Raw genomic sequence first — 19,254 nt, 5'->3', positions numbered from 1 at the left:
TAGAGAGAGGAGAAAATACAGAAAGTAGACAGGTGATTTTATTTCTCTTAAGCAGCCCATAATACAAGCAGAAGAAGTTGCTGTGGGAACTACAGTAGGGCAGCAATAACAGTCTTGAGGGAGAAAGGAACTTCCCAGGGGAGAGCACATCTATACGGAGGCTCTTGAGGAATGTCAAGAGTTAGTAAGATAAAAGGGTAGAACTCCAAGTGTGTGTCCACTGGCTGTCTGAGCTTAAATTTTATCATCTTGTAAAAGACCATCTATCTTCAGCCTAGCTTGAGGGCTGTTGAATTCAAAAGAGAGAAAGAGGGAAGCTAGCTGAAACATTCTGTCAAAATTTTGAAAACCTGCCAGCAGAGTGGAATATTCTTGGTATGAGTACTCATTTTGGCAATACCATGCAAAAACAAAACAAAACAAAACAAAACAAAACAAAACAAAACAAAACATTTTTTAAAATGGGAGAAAATCAAAGAGAAGTTTAATAACATGTGTACATTGGAGAGACCCAAAGAATACTTTTAAGAAGACCACCATTATAACTTAACTTCCAAAGTAAGATTTATTTTGCATATTAAATAAAATAAAAATTTAAAAAACAAGCAAGTAAGATTTATTTCCAAAGAAACATGAGATTTCCTGGACAATGGGTTTAGCTAAGACTCTTACTCATCTGGATGGGATGAGGTATGGATAATCATAAACCTAGGAGCTAGATAAGTAGCAGGTATATGGAGCAGGGGAAACTTAGGCAGAGCTGGGGTGGAAGCATGGGGACCATGCCTATGTAAGCCTGAGCCAAGGCAGGTGGGAAGGCAAGGAGGGAGGAGGGAATGGCAGGTCCATCCACACTTGTGGACCTTGGAATTATGAGCATCAGATTGGTCAGAAGATGTCAGACCACTGTGCCACAACATCCCATGCTTCTGAAAATCCCATGCTTCCAAAATTATATTACAAGTCATAGAATCCAACTTAAAGTGACTTAGAGTAACTTAAACAAGAAAGTTGGATTTGTTAGAAGGATGCAGGATGGATTCAGACTGAAGAACATGTTAGAAGCCAGGCCTCAATAAAAGAAAAGGTCTAGAGTGGTTTTGGAAATCAGTAATTCTCAAAGTGTGGTCCCTAAGCCAGACAACAGTATCATTTTAGAACTTGTTCAAACTGCAGATTCTCATCCTCACATCAAATGCACTGAATCAGAAACTCTAGAGCAAGACCCTGCCTGGGACCTTAGAACCAGAACCTCCCCAGTCACCTCTCTAGGGCTGCCCTTGGATGAATCATCTCTAAACTGTTCTGCCCCTGGGTATCTCTACTCAATAAGCAAATCTTAAAAAGCAGCATGTGATGGGCACCTCTGGTCACGTGCCCACTCCTGTGTCTGGTGGTGCACCTTGGTGATATGCTTGAAAGGCTCTTCCTTCAGCCACTAGAACTGCATGAAAAGAAAAAAAAAATCCTTGAGGAAAAAGTGGGGAGAGGTGTTTCAAACAATGAGCAGATATATCAGATGGAGAATTTTGAGGCATGGGGTACAGAGTGGAATTAGTCTCTTGCCAAAGAGATTATCTGATCCCTTAACAAGATGGATTATAAAATTAAGAACTCCACAAAGAACAGGGATTCGTGTTTCTTCTCTTTCTCACTGTAAATATTCCTTGTGCTTAAAATGCTTAATTCAATATTTTTGATATTAATGAACCAAGTTTTCTAAGCATTTTTTTCTAAGTTGAAAAAGAAAAATGGCAGAAAGAGCCACTGCGCTTAGACTGACTGTCTAAAATGTCTTCCTCATCACCAGGGATGTTCTGGTACTTAGAAGTAAATATTGTGGGACCCTAGGGTTTAAGAGATGGAAAAAGAAAACAACTGGAAGTCATCCTCGTCCAGTTGTCCCATTTTAGAGATAAGAATGTTGACACCCGAAGTTTGATAGACTTACCCAAAATCACGTGGCTGCTCTTTATGAGACGGTATGGTATTTGGTTGGAAGTGACTCCAATGTCTATTTTCCAATCTATGGCCAACCTAGAGAAAATTAGTCATTCACTGGCAAAGTCTCTTAAAAGACCTGGAAGTTGGCAATCTGGCTTGGCCCGTGCTCCTTTTTTCCCTTCAGTCTCATCCATTAATCCAGCCAGCCAGCATTCAGCCATCTATTCATTTAGTACTCAATTAATGCTTCCTCAAAAGAGCTAATCATACAAAGATGAACAAGAATGGACCTCGCTCTTTGGCGTGGGTCCAAGCCTAGAAGCGTTCTGACTCCTGGTTTAGGTATTCCATTTCTTATATATTAAAGCAACAAAGAGACTACTGGCTGATATGATAGAGACAGGAGCCAAAAGCTTGACTTTGCTTTGACCTGTCCTGCCCCTTGTAGGTTCTTTCTCTGTTTTCATTGTGCCTACTGTGATGAGTTAGGATTTTCTATACTTTGATCTACTGGAAAGAAAGTTTTGTAAGGCTAGAACCAAAAACTAATCGAATAAAATTACTTAGGAAAATCCTACAGTCCTGTTCTAGAAAGAAAGACCCATAGTATTTGGGGAAGGGATGGAGGTGATCTGCTTTAGAAATGCTGCTTAATGTGTTTTGCAATAACAAACGCTCTGTCTTGTATTATATCTGGAAATCCAACCCTGAATGTCTCTAGAGATTCTGAGACATGGGAAGTGTTTATAAGAGTGGGAGCTCTGTGTGGAAGCAGTGACATTGCTTTTCATCTTGACAAACAGATCAACCCATTTGTGGACCCTAGAATCTTAGATCTTTAGCAATTCTACATCCACTCTTAAGTTCTACATCCTGATCTTCTCCAACAATTACACAATTGTGCAAATGGATCTTACACTATGGAGGAGAAAAGGACAGTGACACTGGCCTTTTGTTTTTTCCTTGAAAATACTGAAGTCATAACTCCCACCTCAGGGTCTTGCATGTGCTGTTCTCTCTGCGGACAGGCTATTAAGTCTTCACATGGCCAGCTCATTCTTTATTGTTTATTATTATTATTATTATTATTATTATTATTATTATTATTATTATTATTATTATTATTATTATTAAAATATATTTGACATATAACATCGTGTAAGTTTAAGGTGTAAAAAACTGTTGATTTGATACATTTAGACATTGCAACGTGATTGCCATTGTCCTTTAGCTAACACCTCTGTCACATCACCTAATAATTTCTTTTTTTGTGGTAGGAATACTTAAAATCTAATCTCTTAGCAAGTTTGATTTTTTAATACAGTGTTGTTGTCTATGATCTCTATGCTGTGCATTAGGTACCCAGGACTTATTTATGTACTGGTGACAAGTTTGTCTCCTTAAACAATATCTGTCCTATTTCCCTTCCACCCCCTGACCGACTGAAGGCCCTGGTAACCACCACTCTGTTTTTATGAGTCTGACTGTTTTAGATTCCACACATAAGTGATATCATACAGTATTTGTCTTTCTCTGTCTGAGTTACTCACTTAATGTAATGTCCTCAAGGTCCATCCATGTTGTTGCAAATGGCATGATTTCCTCCCTTTTTATGGCTGAATAATATTTCATTATATCTCTATATATTTATCCATTCATCCATTGACACACACTTGGGTTATTCCCATATCTTGGCTATCGTGAATAATGCAGCAAAAACATGATAATGCAGGTATCTCTTTGAGACCCTGTTTTCATTTTCTTGCGTATATTCCCAGAAGTGGAATTGCTGGATCATATGGTTGTTCTGTTTTTAATTATTTGAGGAACCTCCATACTGTTTTCCATAGTGGCTGAATCAATTTATATTCCCATCAACAGTGTACTCAGGGTCTCCTTTTTCCACATTCTCACTGGAACCTATTGTGTCTTGTGTTTTGGATGATAGCTTTTGTCTCAGATGTGTGGTTTTGATTTGCATTTCCCTGGTGATCAGTGATGTTGAGCATCTTTTCTTGTACCTACTGGCCATTTGGATGTCTTTTTTTAAAATGTCTATTTAGTTCCTCTATCCATTTTTTAATCGAAGTGTTTTGTTATTGTTGTCATTCAGTTGTATCAGTTCCTTACATATTTTGGATGTTAACCCCTTATTCAATATGTGGTGTTCAAATATTTTCTCCTATTCTATAGGTTGACTTTTCATTTCATTGATTTTTTTTTCTTTGCAGAAGCTTGTAAGTTTGATGCAGTCCTACTTGTTCATTTTTGCTTTTGCTATTGGTGCTTTTGGTGTCACATCCAAAAAAAACCATTGCCAAAACCAATGTCAGGGGGCTTCTTTTTGATGTTTTCTTCTTATGGTATCAGGTCTTATGTTTAAGTCTTTGATCCATTGTTAGTTTTTTTGTGAGTGGTGTAAGATAGGGGTTCAATTTCACTTTTCTGCATAGATTTCTCCAATTGTCCCAATATCATTTGTTGAAGAGACCATTCTTTCTCTGCTGGGTGCTCTTGGCTACTTTGTCAAATATTAGTTGACTGTGTACATGGAGGTTTAATTCCGTTGCATTATATGTTTAATATATGGGCTCTCTATTCTGGTCCATTGGTTTCTATGTCTGTTTTTATGCCAGTACTGTACTGTTTCATTACTATAGCTTTCTAGTCTAGTTTAAAATCAGGACATGTAATGCCTCTGGCTTTGTTCTTCTTTCACAGAATTGATTTGGCTATTTGGGGTCTTATGTGGTTCCATACAGATTTTAGAACTGCTTTTTCTATATATGTGAAAAAATGCCATTGGAATTTTGATAGGGATTGCATTGAATCTGTAGATGGCTTTGGATAGTATGGACATTTTAACAATATTAATTCTTTCAATCTATGAACGCAGAATGCATTTTCATTTGCTTCTGCCTTTGATTTCTTTCAACAAAGTTTTGTAGTTTTAATTGGATAGATATTTCACTTCCTTTGTTAAATTTATTCCTAAGTGTTTTTACTGTTTTTGATGACATTGTGAATAGAATTGTTTTATTTCTTTTTCAGATGTTTCACTGTTCATGTATAGAAATACAACTAATTTCTGTGTGTTGACTTTATATCCCGAAACTTTACTGAACTTGATTAATTCTAATAGTTTTTTAGTTGAGTCTTTGGGATTATCTATATATGAAATTTTATTATATGCAAATAATGACAATTTTACTTCTCTTTTTCTCATTTGGATCCTTATGTTTCTTTTTCTTGCTTGATTGCTCTAGCTATGACATCCAGTACTATTTGAGTAAGAGTGATGAGAGTGGCAGCCTTGTCTTGCTCCTGCTCTTAGAGGGAAAGCTTTCAATTTTTCATCATTGAGTATGATGTTAGCTGTGGGCTTGTCCTCTATGGATTTTATTATGTTGATGTATGTTTCTTCTATACCCAGTCTGTTGAAGATTTTTACCAGGTAAGGGCATTGTATTTTGTCAGATGATTTTTCTGCATCCTTTGAGATGACCATGTGATCTTTATCTTTCATTCTATTACAATGTGGTGCATAATGTTTACTGAGTTTTGTATGTTGAACTATCTTTGCATTCCAGAGGTAAGTCCTGCTTGGTCATGGTGTACAATCCTTCTAATACATTCTTGGATTTTGATATTATTTGATTGTTTGATATTATTTTGTTGAAGGTTTAAAAATCTATATTGATTAGGTTATTGGTCTATAGTTCTCTTTTCTTGTAGTGTCCATATCTGGCTTTAGCATTAGGGTGATGTTAGCCAGGTTATTTCCAACTCAAAGGTCACCTACTTGAAGAGGTTTCTCTGACTACTGTTCTTGAATTTGCCATAAACACACTAGGATAGATAGATTTCAAAAATGGTGGCAATTTTTCATCCCTGTCTGTTTCCATACCTCTTAAGTTTTCAGCTCTTCCCATCAACAAGTGGAATTTTGTAGATTTGATATGGCCAACAGAATGAAACCAAAGTGACATGAGAGCAAGCATGGCCTGTTGGCAGATGACAGTCCATGTGGAGGAGAGCCCAGTTGCCTCAACATAGATCAGCTGATCCCCATACATGTAAGAGGCTCTAGCCAAGATCAGTAGAACCATCAACCCGACATGTAGCTGACCACTGAGAAATGAGTGAGGCTGGCTGAGTCCAGAAGAATTATCAGCTGATCTGTAGTGATAATGAAGGCTTGTTGTTTTAGGTCACTGAATTTTGGGATAATTGTTTACACAGTAATAGCTAACTGATTAATTCACCACTTTATATTTCTTACCATTATCTGAAGTTATCTTGCATATTTATTCATCTGTTAGACTCTTCCACTATAAAGTAAGCTCTCTGCTGGCCCTGGTAACCCAGCCCCTAAACTAATACGTGATAATTACTCAATAAATATTTGTTAACTGGGTGAATAAGAGTGAAGTAATATTCAAGCACCAGTATGTATAAGGTACTTTATCTCCCTCTTTCTTATTTTAACCTTCTGAAGAATCCTGTAAAGAAGGTATTATTATTCTTAGTTTTCAAATGAAAAACAAAATAGTTAAGTATCTTGCGTAAGTCCAATAGTTATAAAGAATCAGAGTTGAGTGTATGTATATGTAACCTCTATGGACTGATCAAACGATTGGCATGGGAAAACATACATTGTTTGGGGACAGTACATCGTATTTTCTGTTCCTATTAGTTTGGGTGATAAATAAAAATAGCATCTTGTTTCTAAAGATACTTAACATCAAAATAAAGCAAACTACAAGGAAATAACAACTGCAAATTATTTACATGAACAAACAATTTACATTGACTGACTCAATTCTCAAGCAGCTACTGTGACAAGTTCTTATCTGCCCCCACTGACCAGCAGTGGAACCATGAATGGGTCTGAGAACTGCTGCGTTTTCCCACAGGGTCTCACACAGTTAGAAGACACTACCATAGGGTGAGGCTCTCAGAGGCCCTGTGTCCTGCTCAAGGCTGGAACTTCAAGCCTCTCTGTTTCAACCTAAATAAGGCTCATTTCTTCTTCATAGATGGGAACCAGAAGAACTGGGGTCCTCAACAGGGTCAAACCTGAAAAGAAAGAGTGGTAAGAAAAGGAAATAATCTCAGTCATATTCATGGAAAATCTTACTCTGGCTCCAAGGGGATTAGAGCTGTGTGGGGGTATTTTGGGGACAGAAATGAAGCTGATTATGGAAACTTTAAAATTGGTATATAATTTACATACTAAAGGGAAAACCTTTGAAATGTAGTTGTTAACAACAGGAAAAGTAAACAAGTGAGGAACTGAGCTACCAGGGGCCAGACAGAGGACTGGGTGCTTGATCTGGGATGTCTCATCAGTTAATCTTCTGAAGCACACGGTCAGGCACACCAGTGGAACTGTACATTTCATGCTGCAGGGAAGGGAGCCTCACAAAGGCTGTTTGGCCCAAGGTTATCCAGCCTTGCTAAGGTCATACTGATAATTCTTTCCTCCTTATCTCAGAGGGGTACTGTAGAATTTGCCACACCATTCTATACGGTTTTCTGTAAATACTCAAACTCGCTTGACATCATCCTTCATTTCAAGGGCAATTTCGAAGAAAATACCCATCTGCAACAATAAAGGCATTTTCACTTTTATGATGGCTGATTATCATATGAATAATAGAATCTATACTAATTTTGAATTAGAACTGGTGTCTAGTAATATATAACGTGAAATAGTGTGCTAAGAGGAGCAATACGCATCAGAAATAGTGACTTCAGAGGTGTTGACGCCTAGAAAAGCTTCCCTTTGAGCAAAAATAATGCCCTCATTGGCTCTCATGAGATTCTCACAACCAAATAAATCTGATTTTGCCGTATAGTTCCCATTTAAAGTCACTTTATTCTATTTTAAAAACATAGCCATTCATTTCTCAGTTTGCCCAGGAGGAAACAGAAAGCAAAGATAAATAGCAAATCAACAAAAAAAGGGTTTTTGGCCATATGGTTATTTTAAATAAATATTTGGTTTGAAGAATGGGTAGCATTTGAATCCATTCCTGTTTTTCCTCTAACTGCTTTCTTTCGCCAAGAGAGGAGAATTAAACTTGACTTGCTCATATTTATCCTCCAGCCCTGGTGATTTCCTGGATTATTTGCTGTATGTGGCTTTGATGGCATAGTCTTCAGCCCCAGGAGGCCTTATTCCAGAGGAGAGAGCTATAATTTAAGTCAGTTTGATGTGAGGTTTGCATTTCTCTTATTTAATGTCATTAGCAGAGAGTTTTTCTCTGAGTAATTAAGTATTCTTTGGGTTCCTTCTCTCCGCTGATCATTGACTGTTTTCCAGTGGGCAAACACAGACCCAGAGAATTATTTTCTCTAAAAACAAATAGGAAAAAAAATGAGTGTGTCCACATGTATTAGCTTCAAGAATGTGTCTTTCATGTCAGTGGAATGTGGGTTGAAATGGCTAAAAGATTGGATCCAACTTTTGCTTTAATCCTGATAAAATAGGGCAAACTCTAAATATTTTCAACTCAAGAATTAGGGCAAGATGGGGAGAAATACACTGGGTGTTTTTGTGAAGTCAGGTCCAAATGCTGCATTGTTGCAAACAGGGGGAAAATGTGAATAAATTTGCCTCCCAAGCCTCAGAGAGATTGAAAACATCAGTAATGAAGGGGCAGACAAACAGAGCAAATGGAACTATGGAAACATTACTGTTCCCAAACAAACTCTGTGCAATTATGAGCCCAGAGAACACCCACGGAGCTCTCAAACTGGGTACCAGGGAAGGCGGAGGCTGCTAACTTCTAAGCAAGTGACAATAAGAAAGGGAAAAAACCCAGCCAGGCTGAGCTTGCCCTTCTCAGCTGGGCCCAGAATAACATTGCTTGAAGAAAACAACATGAAGCCTGGCACTCAGGGAGCCACAAATAATAGCTGTATTCTAGCAAATGCAGGGGAAAAGACAGTCTTTATTTCTTAAAGGAACTACAGGTTTACAATGTTATTAATGGGTATGTATTATGTCAAAATGATCTCTTGCCAGCCAGTGCAAAAGTAGAAGCTGTATCCACACAAGTGGCAAGATGTTCTTTAAATCACTGACATTTCTCAGTAGGCTAATACCTATGACTGAGGATATACATGCAGGCTTAGCTGTGTGAGCCCATTTCAAGATGTGGCTGACTTCCTGAGTCCCAGAGCAGAGCTTCTCAAACTTTAATGTGCACAATGCAGTCACCTGGGATCTTGTCGAAATTCAGGTTCTGATTCAGCAGTTCTGGGTGGAGCCTGAGATTCTGCATTTCTACCCACTCCCAGGTGATGACCATGCTGCTGGTCCCTGAATCACATTCTGAGTTGCAGTGCTCTAGAAAACATCATGTCAACATAACGAGAAACGGGGAGGGCAGTTTGGAACTAATTAGATTACATACATGGGATATCGCAGAATAAAATGGGACTTTAATTAGCATTCGAATGTGCTTATTGCAATATGAGATAAAAAAGACACTTTCTTTTAGAAGACTCATTTTTTCCTTTCCCACTGAGCATTGAAGTTACAACAGATGCAGAATTTGGTAATATATGTGTATCTTTGTGTCAAGGGACCTAAGAAATCAATAAGAAAGTAAGTCCTTTTGTAACCAAGCAAGACCCTAGTGTCATCAGTGACCATATGGTATGTGCAACTGCTTAATTGTATAAGAGTTGAGGTGGCTTTTCTCCTGCTCTTGCCAGCAAGGGTTGGGCTGTAGAGAAGTGAGGCTTGGGTGGTCTACCCAACCCCATCATGGTGCTACATGTAGGGATCATGCTCAGTGCCCTCCTTTTGCCCCTAGTGCCCTGTTCTCACTCCTGACACCTCAGAAATGGCAGTTGGGTTTCAATTTTCTGTATCCTGTTGTTTATAATAACTCACTCTAATTGCTCAAACATGCATTTATTTTTAGCTCCTTGTGGTTTCTTTGCATTCTGTTGTTTGAAGTGCACATCCCAGCCTGTGCAAACACTGCAGCAAGAGGTCTCAGACCTCAGTCTGTCTAAAATGCTAGTAGCATATATCAACCTGACTTTAAAATGCACAAGTTTTTCTATGGAGCACTTTTACAAAGACCCCCTTCCTTAGCACCCTTTGTTCCAGACACAAGAATAGTAGGAGAGTCCCAAATCCAGGGGAAAACATCATACCCAGCAAAAGGAAGGGGCCCCCTTCATCTGCAAAAACAAGAATGACTTTGCAACAATTTGTTACCCTGTATGCTATTTCTATGGACACCAGCACTGTCCCTTGAACTCTTGAATTTTTACTATAAAACTCCCTTCCTTCTCTCCCCAGCAGGCTCACAGTCTTGGAGACATTAGCCCTCTGTGACCATCTTTGCCTGGCAAAGAAATAAAGATGCCTTTTCTACTTCATCCAAAATTCTGTCCTCGAGTCTCAATTCAGTAATGGGGGCACAGAGGCCACTTTGGCAACACCTTGACTCCCCATCTAGTGATGCTTCTGCAGTGTCCAAAGGTCCCCTCTTCAATTCAGGATCAGTGCAGCTGCAGCAAACTCCTTCCCATCCTGGATTAGTTTCCTTTGGCTGCTGTAACAAATTATCACAAATGTGGTGATTTAAAACAACAAAAATGTATCTTCTTACAGTTCTTCAGGCCAGAATTCCAAAATCCTTATTACTTAGTGGAAATCAAGGTGTCCCCAGGACCGTGCTCTCTCTAAAGGTTCAAGAGGAGAATCTGTTCCTTGTCTTTTCCAGCCTCTGGTTGTAGGTTCTGTCTGGCAGAAGTCCCACCAAGATGGAATGAATTACTTGAGACTCTGTGGAAAGTCAAGAGAGTGAGACGGAGTCAGGGACCAACTCCACGAGCCTCTCAAATGTTCCCACATTTATTATGTAAAATCAAAGGAAAAAATCACCAATAGTTGTGAGATGGAATACAGGCACTTAGGGAAAGACAGGATGGGATCGAGATCGTAGAATCCACAATGAGTACAAAGGCTTAGTTTATCTTTAGGGAAGTCATGGGGAGAGGGGAACAAGGTACATTCTTTAGATATAAGATGTTAATTGCAAAGCAGACCACCAGACCAGCCAGTTCCTTGTCTTGGGGATAACAGACTATCTAAACAGCAGGAAGCACGCCCAGTGTTTATATCTGAGGGCATGGGTCATTGCTTTGCAATGAGCAGAGTGCTACCTAAACCCTCAACTATCAAGCAAGGCATTGTCTCTGCTTTTCGCAGCAAGGAGACAGGAGTGTGGATGCACAGGTGCCTGCTAGCAAACCAGTTATTAAGCACATTTGTTCTTTTTAAAGGTGACAAGTGGCTGGGGTCTGTTACAATTTGTTAACCCAATCATGGGCTCCCACATCTGGTAGCTGCCATCATCCCTTGGTTTGCAGCTGCATCACTTCAGTCTTCAAGGCCAGCTTTGTCTTCACATTGCCTTCTTCCCTGAGTATGCCTGTGTGGAATCTCCATCAGGCTCTGTCTTATAAAGATACCCATGACTGCACTTAGGGCCCACTCAGAAAATCCAGGGTGATCTTCCCACCTGAAGATCCTTACTCAAATCTGCAAAGACCCTTTTTCCACACTAGGTAATACTGATGTTTCTGGGGGCTAGGACCTGATACCTTTGGGGGCTTTTATTCAGCCTGTCACACACCAATAACAACTGAACAATTCCTCAGGCATGCTCAGAAAGGTTTACTGACATGGCAGGTCAGAGTTGAGATGAGGGGTCCCAGGCCAGTTGATACAGCCATTCATGTAGCACTGGGTATCAGGGCAGATCAGCTTCTCAGATGCACATGGAGCTTAATTTATGGGGCATTCATAGATGACATTGCCTGCAGTGGAATTTAGCTCGTTGGGCAACATGTCTGTACACTTTGCCTCTTAGATCACAGGTAATGAGTGCCACCCTGTCTTTCATACCGAAAGCTTTTCCTGTAGAGCTAGAAAAACCTTTTTTGTTGTTTCTGTTTTTGAAACTTTTAACATGCTTTTCTGAAATAATTATAGATACACAGGTAATAGCCAGGATATGTCCAAGGAGGCTTCTTGTACCTGTCACCCAGCCTCCCGCCATGGTCACATCTTGCATCACCATAGGGCACTATCAAAACCAGGAACTTAACATCCGTGTAATTCACAAAGCTTATTGACAAGACTCAGATTTTTAACTGATTAAATAATAGCAAAGGACTTTTGAATGTTTTCATATTTATTTTACAAATTCATAGACCAGATGCCATTATTACAGCCTGTTCCAGCCCACAATCAGAGATAAAAGGCATGCTATGGTTTAGAGGTATAGAAATGCTCTCACCAGGAGATGGCACCTTAAATGTACATTGTGAACCAGGAAACTGATGCTGTCATTTCTTGCCTCCAGCATCTCCGCATTTCATCTGCTACCATATAGCTAGTAATGAAATAAATTTAAAGGCATGAATCTGACATTATACTCCACTTAGATCTGTAGTTGTTTACATGTGTAGTTAGAGTTTTTATGTGATGGGGTTTTGATTTTCATAGCGCAGCTTCATGAATTGTAATGAATTGTACAATATTTTTAGGGAAGGTTATTATTTTCTGTGAAAGGGATCTTATTCTTTGAATGTTAAGATCTACACTCTCTTCTTTGCTTCACATTTTCTGCTTCTGATGTTGTCAGCCTGGGGACAGGAGAAAGTGTCCAGGGAAAAGGTGAAAAATGGGGCAGCTGCGTGGGTGGGGGTCCTGCATTTTGCAGACCCTCCATAAGGGGTCAAAACTGGGGGCGAGCCTCAGGAGGCCCAAGAAAATGGCAACTGACTAAATCTAAATCTCTCCAAATATCTTCATGATGACACTAACTAACAAGGGAAATAAGATTACACAAGTCCAATGCCTCCACGTTACCTGGGGGTAGAAAACAAAATACCGATTTCCATAGAAACTTTCCCTCAGGTTGAGTCAGAGTCAGGTGGGAGGTGTGAGCGTCCCACTACATGAAAGAAAAAAAAAAAGGAGACTGAACTAAAATTATTGCTAGAAGAAAGAAAGACCACAGGAAGTACAACATCAGTGAAAAGTAGTCCTGGTGGATCAGCACACTGACCAGGAGAAGGGCTCAGAGTAAGCAGGCCTTGGAGGCATCCTGGGAAGTGGTCCTGGGAGGTGGTCCTGAGAGGTATCCTGGGAGGTGGTCCTAGGAGGTGGTCCTGAGAGGCAGTCCTGGGAGGTGGTCCTAGGAGGTGGTCTTGGGAGAAATCCTGGGAAGTGGTCCTAGGAGGTGGTCCTGAGAGGTGGTCCTGGGAGGTGGTCCTGGGAGGTGGTCCTAGGAGGTGGTCCTGGGAGACATCCTAGGAGGTGGTCCTAGGAGGTGGTCCTGAGAGGTGGTCCTGGGAGGTGGTCCTGGGAGACATCCTGGGAGGTGGTCCTGGGAGGTGGTCCTGGGAGGTGGTCCTGGGAGACATCCTAGGAGGTAGTCCTGGGAGGCAGTCCTGGGAGGTGGTCCTAGGAGGTGGTCCTAGGAGGTGGTCCTGAGAGGTGGTCCTGGGAGACATCCTAGGAGGTGGTTCTAGGAGGGGATCCTGGGAGACAGTCCTGGGAGGTGGTCCTGAGAGGCATCCTGGGAGGTGGTCCTGGAAGGCATCCTGGGAGGTGGTTCTAGGAGGGGATCCTGGGAGGCATCCTGCGCAGGCACTTCTAGGAGCCGACCCTTTGGAAATCACGTGGAGCTGAGAAAACAAGAGGATGGTAGGCCAGGAAGAGGTTTAATTTCCATGAGGCAAAACAAAACCCCCAATCACACTCTCTCTCCGCAAAGAGGGAGAGACGTCTGGAGTGTGTTATACCTCGGCATGGCGCTGTGTAGAACCACACCAGAAGCTGAGGCAATGGGAAAAATCAGCAACCCTTGATCCTGTCTTTATTTACAATTTTGTTATTTTGGTCATCATGGATTTTTACATTCTTTCTGACTTGTTAAAATACTGCATTGAAATACAACTTCTTTTGATTATGGAGTGTTTTGGTGCCCCTTAATTTGTATCCCCCCTCACCTTACCTTTGCCCTAGTCCTGCCTGGGGGGTCTTCTAAGCAGAGACTCGGAAGCTGGGGCGGGTCCCTGCGGGGCTGCCCTGCAGGGGGGGTATGTTTCCAGACTTTAAGCTCTCTGTAAATGCTGGGGAAGCAGCTCCGGGAACCCCCAGATTCCTGTGGGGAAGAACCGTAGGTGCTGGCTGTTGGACGGAAAAGCACAACAAAGGGTTGGGAGAGGTGGCCAAAATAGTTAAAAAAGAATTGGTGGAGATGTGGGGGCAGCATCCACCTTATTTGCTATAGAGACAGTTTTCCAACGTTGAGCTTTCAAAGGCCCCTCAACTCAATCACGCCACCAAGTTCACTGTCTTCATTTGTGGTGGTTTTCTTGATTCAGAGACTTGCTGTCCCCAGAGGTAGTGATCTCCGTGGGCTGTCCACACGCCCACTCACAGGGCCCCTTGACCTGTGAGGAACGGCTGTCCACGACGGCTGCCTGGGGTGGGGCTGACGGAGAGCCCAGCCCCCCTTGGTCCTGTCCCGGGCTTCGTCAGAACCACCGACCTAAATGAATTATAGCTCTTCGCTCGATGGCCATACCCGGGATCTGGCAGCGGGGAGCGGATGAATCAGCACAAATACGGGGCCATTATTGGAAAACACATTCAAAGCAAATAATAGGCTGGAAGCAGATAAAGGCGTAATCTCTGCATTTGAAAATTGTCATACATTTCCTGTACAGAATCTCTGGAGCTCTTCCCTGTAGGGCAGGAAACTGTATCAGTGAAAATAACCAGAACAACAACAAAAAATCCCCATACCCTACAAACAAACAACTACAGAATTTGAGGAGAAACATAATCAGATTTTTTTTTCTGAAAGTAAATGGTGCGTTGATATACGGCATGCATTCAGAAATGTGCAAGAATTATGTGTACAACTCAATGCATTTCCACAAAATTACTCCCATGATCCAGGGCTACCACCAGAAGCTTCCACATGCCCCGTCCCAGAGAGCAGCCTTCCCACGCAATCACTCTGCTGACGGATAATCCCACGGTTTAGGTAGCCCGGGTTTGTACTTCATATAAATGAAACTGTGCAATAAATCCTCTCTTCTGTCTGGCTTCTTTGGCACAAATATTATGTTTGTGAGAGTCACACATATATTGTTGAAGTGATAATATGTTTATTTTTACTGCTGTAACATATCCCTTGTGTGAATATACTCCAGTTTATTTCCCTGTTTCCAGTGGCTGGACATTTGGTTTGTGTTTAGTTTGGGGCTGTTAGGAGTATGGTTGCTGTGAACATTTTTGTGCATGCACATTCTTGTATTTTGTATTCTAGGACGTGTCTGGAGACATGGAAAGAACTTCTGCTGGGTTATACATAGGAATTAAATTGCTATGGTTTACAGAGCTTTATTGACATTTGAATGTTTATGAGTAGAACTGGGTGTATACAGCTCAGGACAGGATTGCTTGAAACAGGCAAGTTGCCTCCTCTCGCAGCACGGAATTCATTTAATTCCAATCCTGTCTTCAGGAGAGCATTTTCTAGTATGGTAACCCCTTATACTAGTCTGATTACAGTATGCCTATTATATTTAGCATTTATCTTGTTAGGCAATTTAAATTATTACTTTTGTACATGGACACATGATGGACCCATTTTCAAAACTAAGGGTGGCAACAGAACAGAGTAGAATCTGATCCATTTCTAATAGGTGTGTTGGTAATCCTCGAGTCTTATCTGACAGACCTGCTTTAAACAGGGAAGTAGAAACTGCTCACCTGTTTGGAACACTCTACTCTTCATATTTTTAACCTCTTGAAAGGTCTGACGTCACACACCTTTTAAGAGTAACTTTAAAATTTTTTGCCTGATTGTAAGACTTACCTGCAATACTTGTTAAAAAAAAAAAAAGATTTCAAGTCCAACGAGATCAGATGCCATGCGGAGGAATCTGGGAATGACTGTCTTTCAAAACTGATTTTAGGGCAAGATTTGGAAACAGTGCTAAAGAGTATTACAAATTATTGCATATTCTGTATGCTCAAACAATTATATGGGTAAAGTCATGGTTTCTGAGAGTTCCATTAAAAAAAATTGGGGCACCCAATAAAAGGCGTGTGGTATGTGTGTGTATAGAATAAATGACAGATTTTTCCATCTTATTCAGTTCTCTGATATTACTGGTCATTCGTGGAGTATTTTCATTCATTTGACAGAAATGCTAAGTGCCCAAAAAGAACTGTATTTTTTTAAAGTTTCACATAATATGACTCGTGCCTGAAGGAATTCTAGATATGACACTCACACAAGCAACTAAATCATAAAGTGGGATGATATTGTATAAACAAAGTTCCATAGGAGTGTCCAGAATGGGGAAATAATTCTGAGCAACGTTTTGCATTTCTGCTCCAATTCTACCTCTCCTCCATGCACACTAGAGCAACAATTGCTCACATTCATGGGGAGCCATGTTCACCATGACCATTTATTAAAAATGTAAATCTAAATGGTGAGGTTAACGCATATACCGACCAGATTAGGAAACAGAATAATAGCATACAAGGCTGGTTGGTCAGCTTTCCACTTAATTTTAAGCTGCTTCAAGACAAGAAAGTGATCTATTTGCCCACTGCTCTTTCTCTAAATCCTAGAACAGTGCCTGGACCACAGCAGGTGATAAAAGAAATTTTCACATGAGATATAGGGAGGTCATTCTGGCTTATACATGAGTTAAGTTGAATTTTTTAGCCTGTTTGTGGCCCATCAAACATGCATTATACATCTGCTTTAATTATTAAAGTAAAAGGCACATTGACCAGAAGTAAAGAATGTCCATGTTACAAATAAAGTCTAAATGCCCTTCTTCCTGGGACGCCAGTGCTGGTCCTCCCTTGATGATAAGACTCCCTTCCCAGGTTCAAGGATATACTGTACGTGCCGGACGTGTATGTGCTGGTCTGTTTTTTCCTTTTCTTTTCTTTTCTTTGAAACCCTGAAGAAATGTATCTCTGACTTATTTAATGTTCTTTGTTCTGACAAGATATAAAACTGTGCTGAAAACTCTGTTTCTCTGGACCAGTTTCTCAGAGTAATTTGGGAAGTGGGCTTCCAAGCTAGTCTTCAGTTTGGCTCAAATAAAACTCTTTTCTATTCTTACTATTGATTGTTTATTAATTATTTTCATCCACACGGGGAATCAATAAATATTTTCTGAATGAAGGATAAAAAGATGTAGTAGAACTTAGCTGCATTATTGGTGACAAAGTAGGTCTATATGACTCTGAAAATGGACCTACCCTTTGACCCCGTAACTCGACCTTTGAGGAAAGAGAAGAAAATCACCGTCTGGTGTGTAGATAACATGTCACTTTGGAGACAGCACTGACGTTCACTAGGATCAAGTGTAACGTACAGTTTCACATCTGGGTGGACTTAGACTCTGGAATCAGAAAGAAATCCTCACCCCACCGCTTGCTCACTGAGTGAACTGCGGTTTCAGTTTCTGGGAAACGTGGTTGACAACAAGTCTCTCTGCTCATGGGATGGTTGACAGGACAGCACGAGGTGACGTGGGGACAGTTCGTTGAACAGAGCCTGGCATGTGGTACAGATTTAGCAAACAGGAGCAAGCTCTCCATCAGCCTAACCCTGAGAGTTAGATAGAGCCAGTCCTTACCCGGACACTTTCCTGCTCTCGGTTGGAATGTTGGTATAAGAAAAGGGTAAATCTCTGGTGACTCGAAGTCTCAGTGGTGACCTCCAGAGCAGTGCCACCTCTGACCCACACAAGTTTATGTGGCATCTCTGGCTGGGAGCCACTGTCATCATTGTCACTATTATAATTAATGCTGTTCTATTCCTCTAAATAGCATTCTTAGAAAAAGAAAACAGCCTAAGTATTCCAAAAAGCTGTTAATCTACTTGTTGGCTAAGATATGATCGTTAATAAAGTTTACTGGGAGAAATTTAATCTGGAAATGCCAATAGTACAGCATTACATATACAAATAAAATCCCAAGTTGTAATTAAACTTGATTTTAACTATTTATTCATAAATACATGGCTTATAAAATAATTGTTGGAGTGACAGCATGGAACAGTAGACCGTTGCTTCTCATTCCAAGTCTGTACATCAATTGTTGTTACACTATGTATGTAATAAGCACACACACTTAAGTATTTATATTCATCAGCTATGAAGGACTGTTCAGGGCATGGACCCAGTTTCTGAATTAATAAACTCGTTTTCATCTCAGTAATGGACAGCTCGAGGGGTCCTGCTTTAAGGGTAAAGCCTTCAGTTCTAACGATTTTGGCTCAGAAATACTGCAGCAATAAGAACCAAGCAACTCTGATCTTCAGCCCTTGGCTTGAGCTGTTTGTAAAATTTGTCATCTGAACTGAATTATTCAGATGGAAGGAATATTAGTAACAGAGAAATGGTTAGCCCCGTTCCCCTCAACGATGAAATAAACAAGGTTACATCACCTGCGGCTGGTGGAGTCCCCACTGGACTTCTACACATACTCTATCTGTGAGGACACCACCCCACAGCATGCTGAGGTTGGCATGGACTCCATTTTAATGGTGAGAAGAATAAAACTCAGAGAAGTCAAGTGCCCTTTCCAAGGTCACAGCACTCTGAAGTGTCAGAAGTTGGTTGGGAGCCCAGCCTTCTTGATTCTAAACCTGTTGTACGCCAAGGTCAGAGGCTGAGCAATTGGAAGTTAACAGACATAAATAAACTCTATTTTGGCCCATCTGCTTGAGATATCAAACCATGGCCTAAAGTTGCCTCCTTTTCCAGTAAGGCTTCTCTACCTCCCCCTACACCAACTTTCTTGAAAATGTAAATTACTCTCTAGTTTTGCTGAATCAGCAGTCAGACTAAAATAATATTACTAGGAGGAACGTAGTTTCTTCACTTTTCTTCATGGGGAGTTAATTTTGAGGCTTAATGATCAGAAGCGCTGTCCCTTCGTACTTGCAGTAACCTTTACAGGGCTGCAGAACGCAATCAGTCGGCGTGACTTCATTCCATGCCTGTGTGGCTGGAGGATCTGACGCCTGAGTGGGGGAGCCCAGGGACGGAAGTTCCGGTGTTAACAGCTGCTCTCTGGATATGGGGAACTTTTCTTCTAGAGCTTTTCTACATCCAGGAATTGATCCCAACTCCTTATGTAATTCTTGCAGACGTGTGCACGTATTAAGTTGTTTGCTTGTAAGTCTCTCCAAAGTCTATCACAGAAAGTGAGGT

This window comes from Camelus bactrianus, chromosome 1 (assembly GCF_048773025.1).
Source record: "Camelus bactrianus isolate YW-2024 breed Bactrian camel chromosome 1, ASM4877302v1, whole genome shotgun sequence".
Taxonomy (NCBI): domain Eukaryota; kingdom Metazoa; phylum Chordata; class Mammalia; order Artiodactyla; family Camelidae; genus Camelus; species Camelus bactrianus.
The sequence above is the reverse complement of the archived record's forward strand: the minus strand, read 5'-3'. Positions refer to the sequence as shown.